Source organism: Physeter macrocephalus, chromosome 11 (genome assembly GCF_002837175.3).
Source record: "Physeter macrocephalus isolate SW-GA chromosome 11, ASM283717v5, whole genome shotgun sequence".
Classification (NCBI taxonomy): Eukaryota; Metazoa; Chordata; class Mammalia; order Artiodactyla; family Physeteridae; genus Physeter; species Physeter macrocephalus.
The window spans coordinates 171,575,584-171,587,724 of NC_041224.1; the positions used below are offsets into that span (position 1 = coordinate 171,575,584).

The 12,141-nt window shown below is 40.6% G+C and overlaps 1 protein-coding gene across 6 annotated transcripts in view; it reads right to left on the minus strand.

Moving 5' to 3' along the window:
• Window positions 1-12,141, minus strand: part of BTBD7 (BTB domain containing 7) — a 79,554-nt gene that overhangs the window by 22,582 nt on the left and 44,831 nt on the right. The gene's annotated exons all lie outside the window — the stretch shown is intronic.

The following is a 12,141-nucleotide window of genomic DNA, read 5'->3' on the forward strand; positions in this document are numbered from 1 at the left end:
TTACCCTCCCTGAGCCTGAAATGTTTTCATCTGTAAAACTGGGATTATATTCCTAACTCAGGGTTATTATATGAGATTTAAATGAGACCGTATCCTTGATGATATTCTTCCTTCATTCGAACATTCTGGAGTACCTACTTGCCAAGTGCTGTAATTACAAAGCTCTTTCTACTGCACAATTTCCTGGGTAATGTCACCTGTCCCCATGGCCTTAACTCCCATTGTATCCTTATGTCTTTCAAGGTCCAACCTAGAGCTCTCTCGTGACATCCAGACTCATTCCTTAACTTCCCAGAGTTCACATGGATATTCTGCAGACATCTTTAATCCAAAAGACACTTCGTTTCCTCTGGGAAATCTACCCCTTCCTCCTCCCTCCTCCAGCACTTCCCTCCTCATATATATATACACACACATATATATACACACACATATACACACACAACTTTGTTATATAAGTAACAAATTATTCAGTAGCTTGACTTCAAGATAAAATCCAAACTGCAGGTTTTTGGATGATCTGGCCTCTGCCAACTTCTCCAGCCCCTACTCGGCTCATATTCTGCACTTTAGTCATACTGCATTACTTACAATTTCCTAGAATTCCACCGAACTCTCTCACCTCTAGGCCTTTACATATGTTGTTCCATTTTTCTGAAATGCTCTTAATTATCCTTCGTAACTCCTCCACATCTTTTATTTTTTTATTTTATTATTATTATTTTTTTTTTTATTACTTTTTTTTTTTTGTGGTATGCGGGCCTCCCTCTGTTGTGGCCTCTCCCGTTGCGGAGCACAGGCTCCGGACGCGCAGGCCCAGCGGCCATGGCTCACGGGCCCAGCCGCTCCACGGCATATGGGATCCCCCCGGACCGGGGCGCGAACCCAGTTCCCCTGCATCGGCAGGCGGACGCGCAACCACTGCGCCACCAGGGAAGCCCCCTCCACATCTTTTAGACTCAGCTTAGATATTGCCTCTTTCAAAAGCCTATCTTGAACCTGCTCCCCAAAGCCTAAGTCAAAAGTCAGGTGTTCCTCTTACCTAAAAGTTTCCATGGTGCCCTGTGTTTCTCTCTGTAATAGCATTAAACTCTCATACTAGTTTATCTTTCTGATATATTTGTCTGAATCCTCTATCAGACTGAGAGCTCCTTTGGGGTAGTGGCCCCATCTTTTTATTTTTTTTTAATAAATTTATTTATTTACTTATTTTTGGCTGCGTTGGGTCTTCATTGCTGCGCGCAGGCTTTCTCTAGTTGTGGTGAGAGGGGGCTACTCTTCGTTGAGGTGCGTGGGCTTCTCATTGTGGTGGCTTCTCTTGCTGCAGAGCACGGGCTCTAGGTGTGCGGCGTTCAGTAACTGTGGCATGCAGGCTCAGTAGCTGTGGCTCACGGGCTCTAGAGCATAGGCTCAGTAGTTGTGGTGCACGGGCTCAGTTGCTCTGTGGCGTGTGGGATCTTCCCGGACCAGGGCTCAAACCCATGTCCCCTGCATTGGCAGGCGGATTCTTAACCACTGCGCCACCAGGGAAGTCCCGGTAGTGGCCCCATCTTACCTCTGATTTTATCTATCTACCTGACACCTGGTAAATAATTAATTAAAAACAAACATAATAGCTAACATTTTTGAAATTTATTATGTACCAAGCTCTGTGCTTAATTTAGATAATATTTAATCCTAGCACTTCTTCTTGAAGAAGGTATATTATGATTCCCATTTTACAGATGAGAAAACTAAGACTCACAAAGATTAATTAATCTGCCAAGGTCATACAGCTAGGAAGAGGACAAGTCATACTTAACGAAACACATCCTTCCCTTCCCTTCTATCCTGTAAATCTCTTTCCATCTCCTTCTTATGCCTCTAACTTTAGGTCTTCTACTAATCAATGCTCACCAGAACTTCTTCACTTAGAACTGCCTCTCTCATGAATAGAAAAGCACCTTACAAATATACCAAACATGGTAATATTAATTCACAAATGTAAAAGAAGGACAATTAAGTTCCCTCCCAAAAAGCTGGAAGGTATATCTTAAAGAGATTTATCTAATTTTGTCAAAATTAGCATTTTCATAGTATAGCAAAGAATATCAATTAGTGGTAATTTGCCTTTTGTCAAGCTTGTCAATAATGGAATGAAAATGTAAATACTCTAGCAGCAAGGCCAAAGGGATGCTGGCAGAGAAAGGCTAGCAAGTAAGATGCAAAGAGGCTTCATACAATGCCATTTCCTTGGTAAAATCTGGACCAGTCTTGTAAGTCCAAAACGATCATAAGCACCCTGAAAGATGGTCAGATTCTTAGTGACAAAGTGATAATAACCCAAACCCCAAAAGACCTGTGTATAAATCCAAGGTCCGTTTATGTGCAGTGCAGGTATTCATTTCTAGTGAGCTGAAAGTCATAATCTATCTTAGCTCTTCTCAGACTATCTTGGGTCAAGCAACAGTTTTTTGGTTTTGCCTCTTTTTAAGTTTCTGATCTGCCATGGACCAATACTTTAGTAAAATTCAGTAAAAACACTGCTTGAATACTATGGCAATGTCAAATTGCTACAAAAGATTTAAAATTCATACTCTCAATTTCTGTACTTATCTCATTATAGACACACTTTGAGTAGCACTGTTCTAAAATCCCTTCCCCTTTGCCAGTTTCAGGATATATGGAAGTCAGATTTGTTTCCTCCCATTCAGTACTAATTAACTTACAGAGGGCACGCTCTCTCTTTTTTCCCTATAGAGCTTACTGACTCCATTTCCTAACCACAGATTAAACAGTACATATATTTCCTAAATGACACAGTCAGAATGACTACTTTATCTTTTTAAACTAGAACTTTAGAGCTTATTAGACTATTATGCACATGTGCTAGATTACTGCTTAGACACAGTCACTACTACCAGCCTCTGACCCCCCTACCCCGCCACCTCCACGGGCAGAGTGTATGTCCCTGCCCCAAGACTTTGGAACTCGCCGTGAGATCTGCTTTGGCCAATTAAATGTTAGTGAATGTGATGTGACCAAAGGCTTCAAAAGTACTTTTGGGATCTAGACTTGCCCTCTCACCCTCTGCCACTGCCACGGGAAGAACATACTGTGGCTAGCTTGTTGGTCCCAGGAGGAAAATAAGCAGCAGTGGGCACAGAGCCACCGGCCCTCCTCAACCAGGGCGGCAGGCGGAGTGACTCCAGTGCTGCAAATTTAAATCGGTGATTTCAACTGACCTGGAAATTTGTGGGAAATACATGTTTTTTATTAAATGCTGCTGAGATTCTCTGGTGGTTGTTACACAGCGATGACTAATAAACCATACACCTTTTTGGACGAATCAAAGCTTTTAACAATTTCCTTGTAACGGAAAAACTCATCTGTAGCCTAGCCATGTAATGGCTCAAAGATGCCCATGTATTTTGCTCAGGTAGCAGATTTTCAACGATGCTGTGGTGAGGTTGGCAGACAGTATGAAGCCTGTCTTCTTGCCATTTACAATTCTTTTTGCTTGTGTGATAACCCCATTTTACAGATCCCATCTCCAACTTTGTATATCCCTTCTTCTATTCTCTTTCATCAGAATATCTTCTTTCTAATCTTTAACAGTGACAAAAATGCCTCTCTTCAAAAATTTGAGCTATATAACGTGAATGATCAAGGCAGAAATACAAAGAAGTGAAACAAATTAATTTGACATTTAGTAATACAAATGACTGTTACTGCTGCATGTTAAATAGGACCACTTTCTGTTTTTATTATGAACATTTTTTTCTCCTCTTCGTGTTCCTCTGATAACTAAAATGTACTTCAACGTTGACAGATTTCCTGAATAATAATACACTGTCAGCATCTGTCTTTACTGCCACCCTCATACTCTTTGTTATTCCTAGGTATACCCTCATACATGTTTCACCAATATCAGTGGGAAACCTTTTCATTGGCTCATATCTAACAGGAAATGTATAAGCTGCTTCCAAATTTAGAGTTTCATAGTGGGTTTGAGGTGATAAGAGGAAGAAAGAAATAGACAAGGAGGAAGAAAGAAAAGGAATTATGGAGGAGATTACAGCTTGCCATGCAACATAAAACAATATAGTAAGGTTAGAGGAAGGCTGGCCTTAGAGCAGGCATAGTGACTCTTCAGTGGCACCAGAGTTAGAATTAAGACTTCAAGTGCAAATAGGCTTGAGAGAAAAGTTGTTTCAATTCTTTCCTACTAACCCGTACATGACTGATTCCAAATCCTAAGGAAAGGAACTATGAAACAAGAGGGAAGTGAGGGCAGCATGAAGTAGCAGAAAGAGCATATAAGGCTTTGAATTCAGGTAATTATATCACTAACTCTTGGCTCTCATCTATCAGCCTGTACTGGATCAAAGCACACCACCCTCTGTTAGTCTCATTTCCTCACATCCAGGATGAAATAATCCCATCAGAGTTCTGAGGATTATGTTAAATAATATCGGGGAGCCAATGTGTCCATGAACACTATCCTTTTTCTAGGTAAGAAATCTTAAATCAGCTGTGCCAACTCTCTTTCTCTCTCTCTCTCACATACACACACACAAAACAAACTAGTTAATGTTTCTTACTGATTCTTCCTTCAGAATGCTCTTTGATTAGCTTTGTTTTCCATTCCCATTAACACCACCTTGGTTCAAATCCTCAGTACCTCACACATTAATTATAGAAAAGCTTCCCACTATCTCTGTCCCTTCAGTATTCTAATCCATAATGATCACACAGCCGAAAGGTTTGCTTTCTAAAACACTACCATCAACATATCATCCCTGCACATCTATTTTAAAAAGGCAACCAGAATTCCAGATCCAAGCCAGAGACTAAGCATCAGACATGGGGGTTAGAAGACAAGTCAATCTATGCCTTAGAGTTTTTCATTGCTAGTCCTTGGACTCTGCAACATCTGAGAGCTGGCAGGATAAAGGCTCCTCTCTATCCTTCAGGAGGACCATTCTGAAGAAGATTCTACAAAACTCCTCAAGGATCCTAGCAGGCTGGAAGCCCTGTAGCCTCCAGCAGTAACCAACACAATGGCCCACTCTTAGGCTGCTTTCCTTCCTTCCCTGTTTCAATCCCCCCGATTCTCCCTCTTGTTCATGGGATTCCTTACCAAATAAACTACCTGCAAGCAAGTCTTTGTTTTAGGCTGTTTCAGCAGAGGTTATGGGGGAATGAGAGGAGACACCCACACTATGATAGTAAGATAAGTGGCCCTAGAAAATAAGATTCTTGAGTGAGATTCTGGAACTAAATCACTCACTGGTAAGATGGCGAAGAGGACCCCATTCCTAATGACAAGTGGGGTGGTGATAATCCCTGCCTGTAGCAGCATGACAATACTAAGATTTTTCACTAAGTGAAGTATCAGTTCGGTAGTAGTGGTTGAACTTGAATGGAAACATTAGTAATTCGAAGGACCTGATGTGGCTGGATGAAAAGTCATGAAAAAAAGAAAATGACAGTTAGTCACCCCTCAAGTCTAAGAATTCTGTCAAAATCAGGAAACTTCTAGATCAGTGTTCAAAGAGACCCTTATTTTCTGCAGCTGCAGAAAAGACTGCCAAAACTCAGGCTCAAGATTTAATTTTAAGGTATTCAGAACTACAAAGAAGACTTGAGCAAAGTCTTGGCAAACCTCTGACAAAATCTGGGTCTCGATAGGAACAGGTGGACACGGAAACCTGGAAGGGGGATATTTGGGTGGATGAGCTAGGAATGCTAAGCCCCAAGACTCACTTGAACTTTCCACGCTGGGAGGAATAGCACCTCCCAACTCCTTGCTGGAGGACAGTAGCGTTCTCTTGCCAGAAGACCCTGCAGGTGCCTGAAAAGACAGGGTTTGTCTTCTTCAACATCTGCCCCTGCCTCCTCTCACTAGCTCCAAACCAATAATCAGGATCTGTTCAAGCATAATCACATTCTGAGAGAGAAAGTACAGTCCCTGTTCTGGGAAGAAAGCACACACACCCAAGGAATTACAAGATCTGGATATAAATACTGTGAGAGTGGATATTGAGAGTGCTGTGCCAGGGTGCTAGGTTTGGGGCAGTACAAAAGGGGCAGGAAGGTGTTCGTCCAGAATCCGAAGGACTCGACTGCAGTACCTTTCGGTGCTTCCTTGCTCAGTGATAATGGAGGTTGGGCAACTGCAGATACTTCTGGGATGAAGGTCTGGGTCATCTCACCTGGCAGGCTATCTAGACCTGCTGAAATGTTGGCAAAGCATGAAGAAAATCTAGGTTGGGTAATGGAAGAGGGAGACCGTGCCGATCTGTACTGTTTAAACTTGCTTAAGCTAAAACTCTTTTCCACGATCTCCATCCCTGTTCCTAAGCTAAAGTTGGCCAAAACAGAAACGTGTGATTTGAAAGGAAGCAGCAGCAGCAGCCGTTACTCTTTAAAAGTCACTGTAGGGACTTCCCTGGTGGCGCAGTGGTTAAGAATCCGCCTGCCAATGCAGGGGACATGGGCTCAATCCCTGGTCCGGGAAGATTCCACATGTCGCGGAGCAACTAAGCCCGTGCGTGACAACTACTGAGCCCACGCACCACAACTACTGAAGCCCGTGTGCCTAGAGTCCGCGCTCTGCAACGAGAAGCCACCGCAATGAGAAGCCCGTGCACCGCAATGAAGAGTAGCCCTTGCTTGCTGCAACTAGAGAAGGCCCGCGCGCAGCAATGAAGACCCAACGCAGCCAAAAAATAAAAAACAAACAGAAAAAAAACAACAAAAAACCCTGAAAACAAACAACAAAAAAGTCACTGTAGCTAGATGTGGTGACAGGCAGACACAGAGGTGCCCGTGGATTCTAGCTTGTTCTTGCTCTCCACAGCTCTGCATCCAGCTCTCCCTCCCAACTGCAGCCCTGGCGACAACGCCGGCCCCAGGCAACCACCAGATGATTGGCTGCAGATCCACGGACAACTGCCACTATCGGCGTACTTCCCCCTTTGCAGCTCCACCTTAGTGGCTCGATGTCCTTGGCTTCCCAGGTTGACTGGTTGTTAACTCCTTTGGGTCTAACTCCTCTCCCTTTCAGACCTTCACTTCCCCCGCTTCTCCCACAATTGTGTAAGGCCCAATTCCTATAATAATTCCCCTACCCCGAAAGTCAGAGTTGCTCGGCTTCCCTGACTGAACTCTGAGTGATACAGTTACAATGAGAATATCAATTATAGCCTCCAGCCAATTGTAGCAGCTGGGACTGTGGCTAATAGCACCATCTTTCCTGAACTGAGTCTTCTATAGGGGCGTGGCTGGTTATCACCTTGAAGGCTCTGTGATAAATTAAATTACTGATTTCCCCTAATTAAGTTAAATCACATGGAATTGTTGACATTAAACCATTCTAACCTATGAAAATCAGAAGATTAAATAATGTATTTGTTTTCCATTGCTATGTAACAAATTATCACAAACTTAGTGGGTTAAAACAACAAACATATCATCCCATATTTTCTGTGGGTCAGGAGTCTGGGCACAGGTCACCTGGGTCCTTAGTCAGGGTTTCTTAGGGCTGCAATCAAGGTGCCAACTGGGTTTACATTCTCATCTGAAGGCTCAACTGGGGAAGAATTTGCTTCCAAGCTCATTTGTGTTGCTGGCAGAAATCATTTCCCTGCAGCCATATAACGAAAGGCCCAGCTTCTTGCTGGCTATTAGCTGCGGGGTTCACACTCAGCTCCAAGAGGCTGCCTGCAGTTCTTGCCATGCGGTCCACTCAACAGGCCATCTCACCACATAGCAGCTTACTTCTTCACAGCTGGCAAGGTAAAAAGTCTCTAGTGTAAGTCTACTATGAAGATGGAGTCTTATATAATATAATGTAACCATGGGAGTGATATCCCATCATCTTTGCCATATTGTATTAGTTAGAAACAAGTCTTATGTCGCACTCACACTTAAGCGGAGGGGGTTGCATAATGGTATGAATACCTGAAGATGAGGATCATTAGGGGTCACAGTAAGTTTATAAGCATCTTAGCAATATCCTTTCTGACATACTGGACAATCCTAATCATTTTAGTCTGCCATAGTACTCATTTCTTTGATCTGCTTTAGCTGCCTTTTCTCAGAACATGTCTAACGTTACTACATTTCTGAAGAGCAGTAAGAACTGCAATCAATATTTTAGGTAAAGGTGTATCATTGCTAGGCAAAAAAAAAAAAAAAAAAGGACTGATACCAAGAATACTCAGTGAGGGAAAGGACAGTATCTTCAATAAACGGTACAGGGAAAACTAGATACCTACATGCAAAAGAATGAAACTGGACCCCTATCTAATACCACTCAAAAAATTAACTCAAACTGGATTAAGGACTTAAAGACTTTAAACTGTAAAACTCCTAGAAGAAAACACTGGGAAAAAGCTACTTGACATCAGTCTCGGCAAGTATTTTTGGATATGACACCAAAAGCACAAGCAACAAAAACAAAAATCAACAAGTGGGACTACAACAAACGAAAAAGTGTCTGCATAGCAAAAGAAACAACTGACAAAATAAAAAGGTAACTTACGGAACGGGAGAAAATATTTGCAAGCCATAAACAACAAGGGGTTAATATCCAAAATATATAAGGAACTCATACAACTCAACAGCAAGCAGTCTGAGTACAAACTGGGCAAAGGACTTAATAGGCACTTTTCCAAAGACATACAAATTGCCAACAAGTACATGAAAGGTGCTGAACATCATTAATCATCAGGGAAATGCACATCAAAACCACAATGAGACATCATTTCACACCTGTTAGAATGACTATTATCAAAAAGACAAGAGACAACAAATGCTGGCACGGTTGGAGAGAAAGGGAACCCTTGTGCACTGTTGGTGGGAATGTGCATTGGTACAGCCACAGAGAACAGTAGAGAGGTTCCTCACAAAATTATAAATAAAACTATCATATGATCCAGCAATCCCACTTCTGGGTATATATATCTGAAGATATGACATCACTATCTTGAAGAGATATCTGCACTCCCATGTTCATCACATCAATATTCACAACAGCCAATCCAAGACAGAAACAACCTAAGTGTCTATCAAAAGATGAATGGATAGAGAAAATGTGAGATATCTATATCTATAATCTATATATCTAGTATTCAGCCATAAAAAGAAAGAAATCCTGCCATTTGCAACAACATGGATGGACCCTGAGAGGATTATGCTAAGTGAAATAAGTCAGAGAAAGAAAAATATGATATCACTTATACATGGAATCTAAAAACATCAAACTCATGAAACAGAGAATAGAATGGTGGTTTCTAGAGGCTGAGAGGCAGGGAAAATAAGATGTTGGTCAAAGGGTACAAACTTTCAGTTATACGATGAATAAGGTCCAGAGATCTAATGTAAAGCATGGAGACTAGTTAACAATATTGTACTGTATACTTGAAAGTTGCTGTGAGAGCACAGCTTTAATGTTCTCACCATAACAACAACAAAATGTTAATTAGTGAGATAAAGAATATGCTAACTAATCTTATTGTGGTAAACATTTTGCAATGTACACATGTATCAAATCATTGCATTGTATACCTTAAATTTACACAATACTATATGTCAATTATAGCTCAATAAAGCTGGGGGAAAAATAACTCTGGATTAAAATCTATTTTCATTATAAAAAAAAAAGTAGGCTGAGTTTTTCTGGGTTTTATTTCTTATACTCTTTTGGCTAATGTTCAGAACCTGGTTGTCCCTGTTGGGTAGAAGGGCATTAACATACAGGCAGAGACTTAAGTGTAACATATTTATCTATGTGGAAGTATACCTTTCAAACTTCTGCCCCTTTTAATAGCCTTGTAAGATTTTCTTGTAAGAGCTAAATGCCAGAAAGCATTACTAGTATTATAGATCCATTCCAAATATCTTTTAAAATTCCCTTTCAGTATATTTTAAAAGTTATGTTCTAATACAATCTCTGGATTGTCTATCTGGATGGATATACAAGAAACTGATAACACTGGTTGCCTCTGTGAAGGGGAACTGAGGGGCTGGGGGACAAAAAGTTGAGAGGGCAGGAGACCTTTCGCTGAGTACCCTTTTGTACCTTTTGAATTCTGTTCCACGTGAATGATTATCTATTCAAAAAATCAAATAATAAAAAAAATAACCAGAAACACCAGGCTATGGAAGGTGCCAGGAGTTCCTTCCCTCAGTGCTCAATATAAAATCAATCAATGACCACAAAATCCAAGCAAATATTGGGAAGGAAATGAGAAGGTTCGCTGCTTTGAGAACATTACTCCCTTCTGATGGGAAAGGCAAAATCACTGAGATTCATGTAACTTGTGTGTGAAAATGTACAAAGAGTGCTTGTATTCTTTACTCTTACAGCTCTGCCAAGCTGTGTGAAAGGGAAAAACAAAGATGGGAAAGAAGCTGAAAATGTCTAAAGAACAACTTTAGTAACTAAAGGAGGAGGCTAAAGCACACAGACAACAATTGACAAAAGACTGAAGATTTCTCTTTAAACCATGAAAGGAAAAAAAAAAAGACTAAGAATCCCTAAGATACTTAGTTGAATATAGATTTATATTTCTTTAATGTCTGTTATAAATTAACGTTTCTAATATGACATTTTTAATATTTGTGCTTAAGTGTTTTTTGGGGTGAGAACAGCATAATGAAAGGGAGAAGCATTCACAGGGATGCCTGTTCTCTGGACACAGACACTATATATAAGCCTCTGCTAAACTAAAGTGTGAGGGGATCTAATTAGGGGACCTACAGGATGCCTGAACTCCTTGAAATTGAACATACTTTCTCATGTGCAGGCAACTTACTGGAAGAGAGATGCCAAGATACAACACTAGAGTCGAACTGATCCGAGACCCAATCCCAACTCCCTTTAGCTGTGTGATGTATGAAATTTTGCCTGTTTCCTCATCTGAAAAATGTTTCCTAATCCTAAAAATCTCCCTCATCAGGTTATTTTGAGAATTAAATAAGAAAATATACACACAGCATCTAGCACATTAACTTACAATAAACATTAAATAAATGGCAGCTATTACTATAATTAAGTTCCCTTGAAGAGGGCACCCACTGTACTGGTATATTCTAATTCAAAAGCAAGTATGGGGATTTGCAGGGGTAGGAGAGGGTAGGAAGGGAGCATAATCTTAAGACAGCAGAGCAAGTCAAAGATCATAAAGGGAACAGAAAGGGTCAGTGACAACCTAAATGTGCACTTTTCTCTCACAGATCATTTATTAAAATGCTACATAAAAACAATCCTAGTACTTAGTAAGTGAAAAACTCAGAAGTTTATGCCTCTTTATCTAAAAACAAAAAATATCCATTTATACCTATACCATGTTTATTATTCTTAAACCATTTTCCCACTAGGAACAAAACAGTAAGCTAGTATCCTTAATTCCATTATCATAATAAAGGAAAAGTCCAAAGCTCTTGGGGTAGAGCCATGTAATTATGACTTTCAGAAAACTTTTTGCTATCTACTGGTTTTTATCTCTTCCATATAATCGTGTACTCCCTTTGAAACAGTGCACCTCATAGATGATTTCTTCTTACAGAGATCATACTCCCTCTTCCCCTCAAATGGGAAAGAGTAGCTCTAGAGTTGGAAAAACCACGATTCAAATTTAGGCCTTAACACTCTCTAGTTGTAACCCCAGGTGACAATATTTTCAAGCCTCAGTTTATCTGTAAGATGGAGATAATACCTACCACAGAGGATAATGTGAGCTAAGAGCTTACACAGTGCCTGACAAAAAATAGGTGCTCAAAAAATTCTACTAAATAAATGAATAAATAGAGTAAGGAACTTCTTAAAAAGAATTAGTAATTTTTGATGCGTAATTAATAGATTTTACCTGCTTAAAGAATGTATGCATTTAAAACAAAAACACTATTTCTGGAACATTTCTTATGGTCTCTGCATGCTGCAACCAAAGAGAGCGTTCAGAAATGTAAATTTAATCAGGCCACAGGCTCAGGATAAAGCCAAGTGTCTCAGCATGGTATAGCAAGTTCTTCATTACACAGCCCTGCCGGCTGCTATAGCCTCATTTCTCCATACCATACCTCTCTTATCTCTGCAACCCCTCCCCTCCCCACCAGCCAAAAGTGCCTCGCTCTCATTTATCTCTAGGCCTT